This window comes from Crinia signifera, chromosome 5, assembly GCF_055691185.1.
Source record: "Crinia signifera chromosome 5, ASM5569118v1, whole genome shotgun sequence".
NCBI classification, from domain to species: Eukaryota; Metazoa; Chordata; class Amphibia; order Anura; family Myobatrachidae; genus Crinia; species Crinia signifera.
In genome coordinates, this window is record NC_139221.1 from 139,801,324 (window position 1) to 139,817,408 (window position 16,085).

Genomic DNA, 16,085 nt, shown 5'->3' on the forward strand with positions numbered 1-16,085 from the left:
TGCTGAGTAGAACCGGCTGCCGCCGGCGCAGGTCGGACCAGCGCCGCTCAACCTGGCCCAGGCTTCTGCGGACGCCGGTTGTGGAAAATATCAGGCGGCGGGCAGCATTATACGCCCGCCGCTTGTCCGCATTAGATACATATGGGCCCCTAGGCCCCAGGTGACGATCCATCACTTCCACCAGGGCCAAAAGCTCTGATGTAGAAAAGGGCCTGGCTCTTGTAGAAGTCATATTGGCAATGGCGCAGTTATTAATTGCAGGTACATATATCACTTTTGGTGCTTGCTGATTGGTCGAAAAAAATTGTTTGTTTGGTATTAACTTTATTAATCCCTCTTATATTAACAAACTGGATGCGAATAGAAACTTACGCGGACCGTTCCGATATACACACACCACAACCAACAGCATGCATTCAATGAAGAGAGAAGTACTGTATTTACAGTGTGCGGAAAATAATAAACGCAACCCTCTACTTATAACTACGCTGCTTAAAGGGGGCACGATACACCGATATGCATGGGGAGGAGTACTGTATATACAGTAGGCGGAAAATAATACACGCAACCCTCAACTTATAACTACGCTGCTTAAAGGGCCACAATGCAACATGTTGCTGTATGACAATTTCATACACATTACATATGCAAGGCAAGCATGATAACGTGATGTTTTGAAATGTGACTCACAAAGCATACACGAACTCCAACAGATACCAGGTGACAACACTCATCATTGGAATGACAGGTGCACACATTTCACGATGTAGCCCACAATGCTCCACAACCTGTGTATATACATATACGGGTGATTAATCAGGTGCATTGAGACCTGCGTAATTTAAGCGGCAATTATCGGCGGGAAATATCGGCGTAAATTTGCATCTACCTTGCGGGGAAAAATATACGCCCCCTTGTTCGTGGCGGGAGATTAACATATAAATATTCAGTCAGATGCAGCCCACAATTGCTGCAAACATGTCTGACTCTGACGATTCAGCAGCAGAGGACGCTCTGCAGAGAGCACAAGCAGAATCCATGCTTGAAGCATTACAGAAGAGGGAAGAGGAGCGGAGAAGGAGGGCCCAAGAGAGGAGTCGCCTGCAAGATCAAGCGGGCCCCTCAGTAACAGGCCCTGGTGAACCTCCACCAGCTCCACAAGGGCCAAGCAACCAGCCAGAACAAGAGGTTGCATCTCTCCAAACAGGTGTGACCCAGCAGGTGCATGGTGAGAGAACTGGGGCCACCAGAAAACGTGCTGCAACATCTAGGGTGATGACTGAGCAGGATACCACCACCAGAAGGAGAAACCCTGCATTTGTAGAGGCCGAAATGCGAATTCTCGTGCCCAGGGCACGCGAATGGATTGAATTGGCAACCAGGAGGCCGGGTGCCAGTGCAAGGCAAAACCTTTGGGACAAGATCACAGAGGAAGTGAACCAGGTGGCACCAGTGGTCAGAACTTGGGACGCGGTGAAGAAAAGGTTAGTGTGTTTGTCAGGGCAATTTTTCAGCAGTCTCCAGCAGGAACTGAGGCCCTTATTCTAGTTCACTCTTTCTGGCCAAATATTTCTTAGATGGACAAAACCATGTGCACTGCAGGTGAGGCAGGTGTTACTTGTGCAGAGATAATCCGATTTGGGTGGGGTTTTACACCTGCCTCACCTACAGTGCACATGGTTTTGTCCATCAAAGAATTATTTGGCCACACATGGCAAAAAAACAGAAGATCACCCACACTAGGAAATGTCACGTAGCTACGGGTACCACCTAGTCCCTTTAATTCCGGACACATATTAATTACACAGGTTCTGTGGCTGGCTGACTTCAAGACTCCACTTCACCTAATTTTAAACTGCCACAGAACCTGTGTAAGTAACATGTGTCCGGAATTAAAGGGACTAGGTGGTAAGCCTACACGTAGCACAGTGGTGCACATATCTCATGGTGATATTTGTATTTTTAAACTTGTAGGTGGACTGACTTCAAAAGTGCCCTGAAGAGGAAGATGACTGACCGGTACAACCACAGCATGTCCACCGGGAGCGGTCCTATGCCTGACCATTTGGAGTTTACCCCCCTGGAGCTGGACTCCTGTGATGTCATCGATGTGGGGGAGATCAGGGGGATCTCCAATATGGACAGTGAGCTCCCGGCGGAGGTCTTTGCTGCTGCTTTTGATGGTAAGTCACAGTAATGCATTGTATTTAGAAAGATATTTTTTATTGCGTATGTGATGGTGATATTGTTTTCAATTCTTATCCTAGCAGAAGCAGAAAGTCAGGATGTACCGGCAGCATCTTCCTCTGCAGAGCCACAGGTGGAGCAGGTGGTCCAGCCTACAGCAAGACGTCGCCCCCAGCCCCAGCCACAGGAGACATTGAGTGAGAGCCTGTTGGTGACGCTGGACAGGATCGAGCAGCAAGGGGTGGATGCTGCGATCCGTCAGCAGCAGGTGGCGGATTTTCTGGCGGAGTGGAAGGCCACAAACCAGCTGCAGGTTGAGGCGTTGAACCGCATTAATGAAACTCTGGCGGCTGGCATGCTAAGCATTGGCCAACACCTCAGCCGCCAGAATGAACTTATTGCGGAGCAGCTGTCCACCGCCAGGTCCCTAAGGGACAATCCCCCATCTGCTGCCCCACCCCAAGCTGCTCCCCAACCTTCCACCTCGGCTGACCCTCCTGTGGCGACTAGGGCCCTTATTCTGATCGGTGCGGCCGGAGCCGCATATGCGGCTCTGACCGCACCAGGCGAATCCCCGCCTTCCATACGGATCGCCACGGCCGTCCGTACGCGGACATGTGGCGATCCGCATGAATGTGTACGGGGATACGCCTCCTCCATGGTGGGAGCAGCCCCTGCATTCGATGGTCGCCGAACATCGAATGCAGGGCCGCACGCTCCACCAGGTCCCGCTACACAAGACCACACGGACACTTGTCCGTGTGAAATCTTGTATGGGGGCGGGCAGCTGACATCCGGCGATGTCAGATGCCCGCCCTGTACCCACGCGTCATAGCCTCATTAGCATGCGTACGCCCCGCGTTTGCATGGGAACGCCCATGAAACGCGGGGCGTATGCATATGCAAATGAGGCTTCGTAGCCCCTCACGCCCCTATCCACCCCCTTTGCGGCGGACAAAATACGTGTACGGCGAATTCGGCTGCACATGCGCAGAGTAGCCTCTGCACATGCGCAGACCGAAAACATCGGCGGAACGGCCGCATGCGGCCGTTACCGCACGAACCAGAATAAGGGCCTAGGGGAAGACGCCGAAAGCCAGCTGACCCAAAGGCCCCTGTCCCCAAGGCCCCATCTAAAAGGGGCAAAAAAGGGCCCAAATGAGACCTGGTTCACTTCCTCTGTGGTTGGAGGCCAAAGGTTTAAATTGCACTGGACATCCGCTTCCTGAGTTGCCCATCGATCCGTTTGCGTGCCATGGGCATGAAAGTTCGTATTTTGACCTCTACAAATGCAGGATTTTTTTTTTTGGTGGTGTGTATCTTGCTTAGTATTCACCCTGGTTGTTGCAGTACGTATTCTGGTGTCCCCATTTCTTTCACCATTGCATTTGCAGGGTAACACATGTTTGGAGATATGCAACCTCTTGTTCTGGCTGTTTTATTATTTGTGTGTCTATTTTATTTGTTTTTTTGATTTCTCACATTAAAGTGTCAAGCTGTGATGCTGAACAGCAAATACATTTATTTTACAAATTACATCTAAATTGTGGTATGTGTCATTTCTTGTGTGAAACAAATACTAGATTTATGTGTACTTACTGACCAGGGTATTTTTGAACATTTGTTGAAGTGTGGTGGAAGTTTCCCATGTGTAACCCTCTCCATGGCCATTCCCATGTTCCTATCCAACTTTTCCCTGCTAATTAGTTTGTGTCAGCACATGTGCAGAGCAACTTAATAGGTGAGAAAGCAGTTTGTGTGCAGGTGAGGTAGCTCCTACAGTAGTAGGTAAAAGCAGGTCCAGAACAATGCTTTCCTCATGGAGTGGGTGAGGCAGACAAACAAGGGTGAGAAGGTACATTTGTGTAGGAATTCATATGTGTCCTCCCTAAAAAAAGATGTGTGAATGGGCCAAACATGATAAATTAGCTTGTGAACAAACATGCATAACTTTTAAAATATATATGATTTGACAGTGTCATAAGCAGATGTAGGAATCCTTTGTTAGAGAGATGAGAGTGCAATAATGTGATTGGTGGCATCTTACATCCAGAGTGTAGTGAAATCCAAATCAGAGCAGATGAGATAGTGGTACAGGTCATAATTTGGGGTACTATACAAAGATTGTGTGGAAAATAGTGGTCATGGGCTTCAAACATTGCTGAAACATCCTTTGTAGGTGTTAGATGTGGTTTATGTTATTGTATCCTAAATACAAAACCTATGTTAGTATTAGAGTGAACACGTTGACACATGTCGACTTGTGTAGATTGAGTGTGCTACTGCGTAAAGTCTATGAAAGCAGGTAGTGAATGTGTCTGTTTATCAAATACCTACCTTAGCGTATAAAAAGATTCTTACCTTAAATTAAACAAACCTTTAAATGTGGAGAAGTATAGAAACATAAGCTTCCAATGTGTTTGCGTGCTGCATGTGTGGCTTGCAGGCAGTGAAATCATGGTTTGGAGTTAATAGACTGCAGCATTGCTTATTACATTCAGGTGTATGTGTTTGAGTACTAATCAGCGTTAATTAGCCAACTCAGGCGCACGCTGGCAAGCGGTATCTGTAGGAGTGGTTTTAGCTGGCGGTTGGCGGCCGCCTGTTTGGTGTCCGAAACGAACGGTGCCTCAGTCGATCGTGCGGTAGTAGCACCGCTCATTTCTGGTGCACACCCCCGTGTACGCCCATATTTACGCCCATTTTCCCTCATTATTTCGGCCGCTCCCATCAGCACGCCCCTATGCCGCCCCATTACCCGTACGCTCGCGTACAGGTTTTTTCGCACGTTGAGACACCGGCCGTAAGCGTTGTGGAGTGCTCGCGCCGGCGCATTAGCGTATTTGCACATGCGCAGATCGTGAAAAACCCCGGGACGTACGCGTACGGCCCGGACGCTCCAAGCAGAATAAGTCCCTCTGTTCCCTGCCCAGCAGTCAATTTCCAGTTAGTTACAAATGTAAACCCTAAACCCAGCACTTCCACTTCATGGATTAGCCTGTTATGTGCACAGTGGTGAAGGCTTTTGCAAAATCTTGAAATACAGAATAGGGTGAGTAGAGCATACACATGATCATCATCTCCATGTCACCCAAAGAATCTCCCTGTCAATCACTGCCTCTCCATCACACTTTCGTTGCTACCCACTGAATCTCTCTGTCATGCACTGCCTCTCCCTGTCACACTCTCCTTATCACAAACTGCCCCTCACTGTCTCCCTCTCCCTGTAACCCACTGTCTATTCCTGTCACCCTTTCCCTGTAACCCTCTCCCTGTCACCCACTGCCTTTCTTTTCTCACCATCTCCCTGTCACCACCTGCTTATACCAGTCACTCTTTACTGTCACCCACTGCCTCTTGTCGTCTCCCACTGCCTATACTTGTTACCTTCTCCCTGTTACCCTCTGCCTCTCCTTGCCATCCACTCTCTATACTGCCTACCCTCTCCCTAACACCCACTGTTACTCCATGTTGTGACCTACAATACAGTATGTGTAGGTTTTTATTAGTGTGGTGTATGTGTTTTGGAGTGGGGGCTATGTGTTTTAATATTTTCCTGTGGCAGCTAATGTGTTTTTTTTTGTAACACAAAGCCTATGTTTTATATACTGTTCCTAAGAGCTTACATCTAATTATCATTGCATGCATGTCAGGGAATTGTGTACATACAATGTCCCCATGTGTCTGCATTCTGGCATCAACAGAAATGGACACCTATGTATTTTTTTTAATGCTTAAGTGTGTGTTTTTTCTATTTGAAGGGGGAGTGGATGCTATGTGTTTGTTTGTTTTTTATGCAAAGCTTATTTGATTTCTGCTGTGGGGGCCTAGGTGTGTTTTTTTCCTAAGGGGGTGCATGTGTGTGTGTTCTGATGTCATTCGTTTTTGCGTAACACCACTTCAAAATGTACATACCTTCACTTGAAAATTAACACTCAACCACTAATATAGTGTTTTTTGTCTATCTCTTTTATAATTTTGCCACTTTCCACTATTTTCTTTGCATTGTATCTGTTTGTTTATATTGTAGAAAAATACGCTTGTAAATTATGTCCATTTTTGACACCAGAGATATTCTATTAAATTTTCCTGGCAGATGTTGTTAAAATCCCTGAACCTGCATGTGAAAAATAACACTTTTACCAATTGTGTTAAATATCTTTTCTTAATACAGTTTACATAAAAAACAGTTTATGTCATAAGTTTTAGAAAAGATTAGTACTGAAATGTACAGTGATCTGCTGGTTCAGTGCAGTCTTGATCGGCATATCACAAAAGAACTTATAGGAAAGACATTCCTTTATGTCACTGTCATTACCATATAGAGTACCACAGGGTTCAATTTTATCCCCAATGTTGTTTACAGAATATATACCGTCACTGGGGAATGTTATCTAAGATCATATTCCAAGTTAGCAATGCAATGAAGATGACACTTAACTAGGTTTGGAACTAGAACCCTATCATTTATCTTCAAAATAAAAAAATGGTACTTGTGAGTTATCCGGGCTGCCGATTTCTAAATCGGGTCGGATCGGGCACATCGCATCGCATCGCATGCGACCATCGGATGCGATGCGATGCGATGCGATGACCCGATTTTTCCATAGGAATCAATGTTAAAATGGACTGAGTCCATTTTAACATGGAATTCAATGGGAAAAAGGGGTCCTTTTCATACCCCTACTATCCAAGTGGGCATGGAGTTGGATATAAACCTGTGGCGAGCGTAGCGAGCCACCGAGCCCGAAGCGTGGCGAGCGTAGCGAGCCCCGCGAGGGGACACAGAATACTGTCCCCTCGCGGGGCTCGCTTCGCTCGCCACGCTTCGGGCTCGGTGGCTCGCTACACTCGCCACAGGTTTATATCCAACTCCATGCCCACTTGGATAGTAGGGGTATGAAAAGGACCCCTTTTTCCCATTGAATTCCATGTTAAAATGGACTCAGTCCATTTTAACATTGATTCCTATGGAAAAATCGGGTCATCGCATCCGATGGTCGCATGCGATGCGATGCGATGCGATATCGCATCGCATCGCATCTGATTGTATGCCTTAACTTAAGGCATACAATCAAAAAATCGGCAGCCCAGATAACTCACAAGTACCAAAAAAATTGTGAAATTCGGGCGAATTGGGTAAAACCAAATTACTAATAAAGTACATTGACATTTTTAACACTTTTTCAGTAAAATAAAGGCATCATTAAATGAACCCGTTTAGCCAGCTACAACACTTTTTGCATCATACACCAAATGCATTTTCATTTAAAAGACATAGCACCTAAATATGCAGATTTCTGACCTATTCTTAGATGGTCTCTACACAACGTATACAGTAATTATTGTCTACACAGGTATGCAGAGGCGAAACTCTAGGAGGCAATGGAGTCATCTGCCGCCGGGCTCCTGCTCCCAACGGGGACCTCTCCTTCCCTGCCAGTTTGAATCAGTTAATTGAAAACCATTGATATCACTACTGTGGCTTACTCCACCTCCTAACTTCATTTTTTGCAAGTGACTCACCATGTATTTGAACCCATGACCTGTCTTACTGGAGACAGACACCTTACTGATTGAGATTTTTGGGGGCACCAATACTTATCTTGCCTACGGGCAACTGGGGCGAACTTATGCCACTGCAGGTATGGGTCATTGGGTAGACAGCATGATGGTCAACAAACATTAGGTTGACACCATTAGGTCAACATGCATTTAGTTAACAATCATTTAGGTCGGCATGCATTAAGGTCGACATGACTGTAGGCCAACGTGGGTTAGGTCAACAGGGTCATTTGGTCGACGCAAGCATTATGTGGACATGGTGAAAGTCAACAGTCAAAAGGTCGATCATCGCGTCGCACCCGATTTTTTAGTGCATTCAATGCCCGCAATGGCCGCGATGGGCGCCGTGATAAGTAAAGAGTACCAAAAAAAATGTTGTCCTGAATTTCTACACAGTTGACATGGACACTAAAACATAGCACCGCATGCTATCGCATGGCTCGCTTCTCTCGCCATGCTTTGGGCACACTACTGTAGTTTATTCTCCCACCATGCCCTAGTGGATGGCATTACGGATGGTGTAATGGTTAGCATTACTCCCTCACAGCGCTGAGGTCATGTGTTTGATCCCACCATGGCCCTAACTGTGCAGAGTTTGTATATTCTCCCCGTACTTGCGTTAGTTTCCTCCGGGTACTCCGGTTTCCTCCCACAATCCAAAAATATACTGGTAGGTTAATTGGCTCCCAACAAAATTAACCCTAGAATGTCTGTGTGTGCGTGTATATGTGGTAGGGAATATAGATTGTAAGCTCCACGGGGCAGGGACTGATGTGAATGTTCAACTATTCTCTGTAAAGCGCTGCGGAATCTGTATGCGCTATATAAGAAACTGTTAATAAATAAATAATGGTAGGGCATGAAATACCGACAGGCAATCATATATTTTTTTTTAAACACCATGTCGACCTTTTGACTGTCGACTTGTCCATGTCGATCTAATGCTTGTGTCAACCTAATGACCCTGTTAACCTAACCCATGTTGACCTTCCTGCATGTCGACCTTAAAACATGCCAACCTAAACGCATGTTGACTAAATGCATGTTGACCTAATGGTGTCCACCTAATGCTTGTCGCCCATCATGCTGTAGACCTAGTGACCGCATCCCGTATACACTATCTCTTAGTACTTTAGGCATACCTATGAAACTATAGAAAGCTACCCTTCATGGAACTATTCCTACTGGAGGATCCAGACTAAGGTAAAGAATAGGGTTCTCAGTGCTGGTATGATCTGGGTGAGATGGTGGGAGGTAGTTGGCTGCCTTATAACTCCCACTTCAATGGCTAAAAAAATTGAGAGTACCTTGTGCTTGGTAAAGTAATGCACTGGACCCCTATAACTCCATTCTTAGGCCCTTATTCTGATTGATGCGGACTTTACCGCGTTCTTACGGATAGCGTCTTTACGGCGTCTGCGCATGCGTGGAGAACGCTACGCGCATGTGCCACGCCTTGACTCGGTACCAGTTCGGACAAAGCCCGTCCAAAACTGGTCCCCGCAATCAGTCGGGAAATAGGGGCGTATTATGGGCGTCATGCGGAATGACACATGGGCGTAGTTTCAAAGTGGGCAAAACGGGGCGGAAACATGGGCGGACACGGGGGAGTACACTTATGTTGGGGGGCGTACATTCGGAAACCACTCCGAATGCACGCGAGCAAAAAGGGCTGAAATGTGCGGTGTCCACAAGTGTACTATTGCTTTGCGGACACCACTCGTTCATGCGGTAGGCGAACGTACGCCTAATGACTACAACCATTAACACCTGAACCCAATACAATCTACTCCTTTACTCATTACTCACTAATAGGACGCTTGTCAGTGCTTTAATTGAAACCATTGCACTTCAATTGCTGTAAGGGTTAATGTGTGCAATGCATGTGTTAGGCATGCTTGTAAGGATATATTGGAATCTAATTGATTCCATTTCCAAATAAGCAGTTTTTTATGAGGATAGGTAATTGAATAAGTGGGTCATGTGATGTCTTGCAGAAGATACTTCATAGTGGGTTGTTTGGCGTAAATACTCCGCTTACGTGCGGTAGCACCGCTTGGCTCCCGGTCGGATGCGGTATTCCCGAGCATACTCTGTAATACTCTGTAATACCGTGCCGAATCGGAGTGTTTCTCCCGCACACGCATGGTTTGTATGTCGTCCGTAAACACGCCCTGTTCTTAAAGAGTGAGTCCGTCCGAATGCGGAGGACACGTGGGCGTTTCTACGGACGATGGCCGCACGCGGCAAAACACCGTGGCGTGCGGACCGCTCCGTAAGAATGCGGGAATTTCCGCACAGATCAGAATAAGGGCCTTAGTAACCAATTTAAAAATCATCAAATGTATCTCATCAATTCTGCACATTCTCTTTAAATACTTTCATACAATAACAAGCTGTCAGTACTCTGATTGGCCATTCAAAAACCAGAATACTGACAGCAATTCACTGTCTTGTTACCGACTGTATGGAAGGGAGAGAATGCTGGCTTAATTCTTTGATTGTGTGACCACAAACCACCCTTACTCAAAGGCTCATAGAATTGTAAATCTCTGGTCAGCTTCCCTGTGATAGTCCTTTCTTTTTGTCCTCTTTGATAATTGGAAGTCCCCATGTCTCTAAGTCAGTGAATCTACAATATATGACATATGAAGTTGCACCCTGTTACACAACTTCTGCAATAGTCCTTATCTACTGGATTCCCAGGTCTCATTGAATCTGACTTGCTTACTGTGGCCTTGAGGGCCAGGTTTTGCGCAACATGGATCACATGGATAGCATTTAGGTATTTGTGATCACATTGTGAAAAAAAAATGACACTTCCATTGTTATAAATAAATGTGTTGGGTAAAGTACAAAACCTTTGTAATTATTTTAAATAAACAATGCACGTACATACAACACAGCATGACAAATTGTATAGGAATAAAGAGCAAGCAATGTTGTTCAGTAACAATTTTAAATACTGTAGTAAGGAAAAAAGAACATGAACATTTTTATAATTAGATTTATTATGAAAAAGCAATAAATGCTAGAATATAAAATCTAAATTTACTTAATCCCAAATATATATCTTCAGTTACATACATTTTTTTTTTTTAAATAACAGCATACAGTAAGTACAGAACACCAATAAATGTTTTTAGTATAAAACAAGGGGAGGCCTAATCAAGCTCTGTTAATGCAGTTTGAATAGATAGCATCCACCTACATGTTATGAAGAAAGAGATCAATAACTGATTGTCTAATAATAACAACATTAATAATAAAGTATCATTATTTAAAGGAAACTTAATCTGAACCAGCATGTGGGCTGGATCCTAACAGTCACCAACCTTGGGATTCTACAACACCAGAATCCTAATGTTGAGTATGTTGATTGATCTCCTTTGTATGAGTGTTTGAGTTTGCGTTAGGCACCATGGCAGTATAAAAGTTAGGCTGTGGTGGCTGGCGGTGGTTCAGATTAGGTTTTGGGGTGGAATAGTTAGGGGTACATTTACATTTAGATGTATGTCTCTTGAACTTTGAGCATTGAAAAAATACATATTTGGGTTATAGCATTGAAGAAAGAAGGGTTGTGTTACATTAACAGCCATACTAGACACTTGGGATGGGCATTGGTGTACTCACAATTGATCATTTATGGGGAAACTGTATGTGTCCATCAATGGTCATCATCTATGCCATGGAAGACCATCAATGGTTTACCCATCAATGGTCATCTCTGATCTCTCAGTGCATGGGACATAGGACAATCATAGCCTGGGGGAAGGGCTTCATGAGTGTCAGGGTCGGAGCTATGCTATGTGTCCCCACATCTTGCAAAAAAAAAAACTAATTTCTGAGCCTTCGATGGATGGAACTATCTAGTTCTCTCCCAACAACAATAAAAGCATTTCACTTTGCTCATAAACCATCGATGAATGTGAAACATCAAAGGTTGATGGAAATCCCTAGTAGACACACTAATACAAGAGTGTGATGCCATTTGTTTACCAGTGAAGAATGTTATAATGGAAAGAAAGGCTTTTGACACTGCTATAGGCGTATTCACCTATATGCTGCTAGATGCAAACTTCTAGCAAAGAAAAGTTATTATGGTGCATTAGTAAGTTAGCTGATCAGGGACTAAATTGTGTGTTGGACTGAATAATGTTGTTACTCATGCATATTTATACTACATGAGAAGGAATTAACACTGGACATACAGTAAATGCATGCTACAAGAGAAGTCCAATAAAAGTGCAAAAAATGTGGCACAGCAAACATGTTGTGCGAATTGCAGTCACCATTCCCGTGAACACCACAAGTGTCTTGCCTTCTATAAATGATGCAATACAGTACCTGTGGCAAACAAAATAAGTGTACATGCTGGTGCATGCCCAAGCCTAAAGCTTATGATTTAAAACATTACACTGCACATTCCAGCAATCAATAAGTCTGCAGAACTTATTTGGTATGACCTACTAACTTTTTATATTTTTGCCACACTACAGTGAGTTTAAAGTAGATATGTGCGGGCTCAGTTTTACCTGGATTTTCTGGGTTCTTACAGCCTAGTTAAAATCTAAGCTATTGATCTCATGTGTCCATGATGCTGTGGATGACCTAAATGTCACTGCTTTTGAAGTCCTCTCCTACTCTGTGATGCAACACTTAAGGATGACCTCTACCAATGGTTGTCTCATATTTTCCTTCATTGTTGGTTTCTTGTGACATCAAGTTTTTATCTGCATTCCATGATAAATTAGATGGCATCCTTCAATAAAGTCAGCATTCTATTATACCTAATACCCTTCAGCTGGCCAAGCATGTTCACCCCGGGCATGAGGTCACCATAGCTTGGTTTAATGATTCTCTTTTTTTGGCATTCTTTGAAAACTAACATTTAGCATGCTGTGTCAGCCTGGTACTCTGCAATGCTACACATGCCAAGGATTGGCTTCATAGTAATGATGCTTCTGTACTACCTTGATCCATAATTGATTAAGATATGTTTGAAATGAAGGTGAAAGAAAACTTTGTTACTGGATTTATATTCCATTTGGTTTAATTTACAGTAGATTAACTTCCCAGACTGAAAGAGTGCCACAGTCATCGTAAAATGAAAACACACTTTTCTGCACAAGGCATACCACTGGCATATTACTGACAATGCCGTTTTTTTCTGGAGTAATAAATTCCATATTTTCACAAGTGAGTTAAAAATCTCACATGTCACCAGCAGTATTTGCTATCCACAGTCCAACATAATAGTAAAAAAGACAGTAATATCGTAATAGAGATGATTCTGACATGTTTATGATACTTCTCAATTTGACAAATGCATAGAGATATATAATTTCTTCTCCAGATTATTATCCTATGTCCAGATACATCCTCGTCACCATCACGTTCAAAATTAGACCACAAGTAGAGAACAACATGTAATAGGTCTGCAGAATTCCAGGTTGCATATCAAAGCCACTCTTGATAAAAAAAAATCACAGTGCTTAAGAACACTGCCTCCTGGGCAGACTGTTTGCAACCAGAAACCTTTTAGTAAGACTAAATCAGACATATTGTATGCTGGGATCTTCCAACAGGCACAACAGCTATGTCTGATGGTGTTTTGTATGAGCTTGATATGTGACATCTCCTGGGATTGTGTAAGCACCTAATCATCAAGAATAATAAGTGTTTAAAGAAGCACCTATTGAGGAGCAGGACAGTCCCATACCCTTGCTGAATAGTGAACCTATTCAGATAATGGATACAGCAATAGTCCCTCTATTTGTCCCCAGTACTGTGTAAATGTATAGACCTACAGTAATTCAATATTCCAGGATTATGTTGCATAATCTACTAATCTTTCATTTTATTTTATTCTTTGTTACTCACTGTCCCTGTATGCAACAGCTATCACACTATCTTAGACCTACACACATATTTATTTTCTTGCTTTTGACAAGGCGAGATTTAGATAGATGTATGTTGTATGTGGATATTCATAATTGCCATCCACTTATTATACTGTACATTAAGTATTTGTTAAAAGATAAAGTGCCTCTGCAGCACTGATCAACATGATTGCAGCTACTAAAGGCCTACTTCCGCAGCTCTCCAGAATTCTTTGGTGATTTAAAAACAGACTATTTTACATCCTGATTGATGATGGTGACATCCAGGTGCAAGAGTGTGGGGGAAGGGCAATAACTTGCCAAGTCTCTGCATATAACACATACTAGGATCCTGGGCCATATGACTTCATTGTTATGCATGTCTGGCAAAGCAGTATACCTAAACATTTTGTATAAATACAGGCTTTATGAACCATTATTTGATTTATCTTAAATATGTAGTGTAATAAGTGCTGTATATTTTGAATATATTTAACCCCTTCCCGACATTTGACGTATATATACGTCATGGTCGGGAAGTACTTCCCGACACATGACGTATATATACGTCATGGCTGAAAACTGTCACTGCGTCTAGAGACGCAGTGACAGAGGGACAATGTCTGCTGTCCCTGACAGCAGACATGTCCCTGCGTGCCCGGGGGGGGCTGCGATGCCGCCCCCCCGTCGCCGATCACTGTGATTGGCTGTTCAGTGTGAACAGCCAATTACAGCGTTTTCTGTGTCACCGGCGAATAACGTTCGCCGGTGACATGGGATCGGAGGTGATTGGTGCTGTAAAGTACAGCACCAATCACCGTGGGGTGTAAGGGTGACACTGGTGTCACCCCACCTCACCCCGCCCGCCCCCAAAGGCCGTGATTGGTTCGTCGGACCGACGGACCAATCACAGCCATGGAGGGGGGTTTAAACTAACGGTGACTGCACTGCAGACGCCATTCCGGTCTGGAATTGCGTGCAGTGTGGTCACCGTGCCTGGCTGCCGCAGTATACTGACCTGATCCGTGCAAACCGTGCAAAATACTTACCTGATCACTGCCTGGATCTTGCTACTTGTGTTGTGCTGTGTTGTGCTGTGTTGTGCTGCTGCAGTTAGCTAGAGAGAGAGAGATAGAGAGAGATAGAGAGAGATAGAGAGAGATAGAGAGAGATAGAGAGGCCTAGTGACAGAGAGTGCTATATTTTGCTGCAGTGTAATAGAGTTATAGATAGAGAGAGAGATAGAGAGAGAGAGATAGAGAGATAGTGACAGATTGTGATATATATTTTTTATATAACTGACTGCTGCCCCCCCTTTTGTGCTGATCACTATATCTGAGGTGATCAGCGACTTTTTTGGGGGTGCAGGGGTTTGCTGCAGTGTCATAGAGTGATAGATAGTGAGAGATAGAGAGATAGAGAGAGAGAGTGATAGAGAGTGCTAAATTTTGTGTCTGCTGCCCCCGCCTTTTGTGCTGATCACTATATCTGAGGTGATCAGCAACTTTTTTGGGGGTGCAGGGGTTTGTAAATTCCTGTCAGTGCTGCAGTGTCATAGAGTGATAGATAGTGAGAGATAGAGAGAGAGAGTGATAGAGAGTGCTAAATTTTGTGTCTGCTGCCCCCGCCTTTTGTGCTGATCACTATATCTGAGGTGATCAGCAACTTTTTTGGGGGTGCAGGGGTTTGTTTTTTAAATTCCTGTCAGTGCTGCAGTGTCATAGAGTGATAGATAGTGAGAGATAGAGAGAGAGAGTGACAGAGAGTGATAGAGTGCTATATTTTGTGTCTGCAGGAAATATATACCTGCCAGTTGCACCAAAGGTTGTGCACCTGCTGCCCCTCACCTTTTTTTTTTTTTTTGAGGGTGCTGTGGGTATTTTTACACACACTGTGATTTTGTGGGTGTCCTGTGGCCACTGTGCGCTGATCAGTGACGTACATCACTGATCAGCTTTTTCGGCACAGGGTTGATTTTTTTTTTTTTTTTTTTAATAAATTCCTGTTGCCTTTGAGCGCTGTTCAGTGACGGTCGTTACTGACTAACATCTGTGCTCAATTTTTGGTGCAGGACCTTTTTTTTTTTTTTTTTTTTTAATAAATTCCTGTTGCCTTTGAGCGCTGTTCAGTGACGGTCGTTACTGACTAACATCTGTGCTCAATTTTTGGTGCAGGACCTTTTTTTTTTTTTTTTTTTTTTTTCTGCACTACATACACACTACCTGGTTGAAATAAAGTTTGTACCCCCCCTACACTATACACGTGTTGAAACATTTCACAACCACAAACACAAAAATAAAAATGGCATCCCAAAGGTCATCCCAAATGTCATCCCAGTCATCCAGAAGAATGTACTCAGCGGAGGAGGCATATGCCATGCTTGCCTCTGACAGTGACACAGACAGTGATGCAAGCGGGGAATTTGAAGGATTTGTGTTAACCTCATCTTCC

At 44.0% G+C, this 16,085-nt stretch overlaps 1 protein-coding gene across 2 annotated transcripts in view; it reads left to right on the top strand.

Annotated features, from left to right (window-relative positions):
* The window catches only part of LOC146080614 (cadherin-10-like), a 397,974-nt gene that overhangs the window by 219,845 nt on the left and 162,044 nt on the right, over positions 1 to 16,085 (top strand). The window lies entirely within an intron of this gene.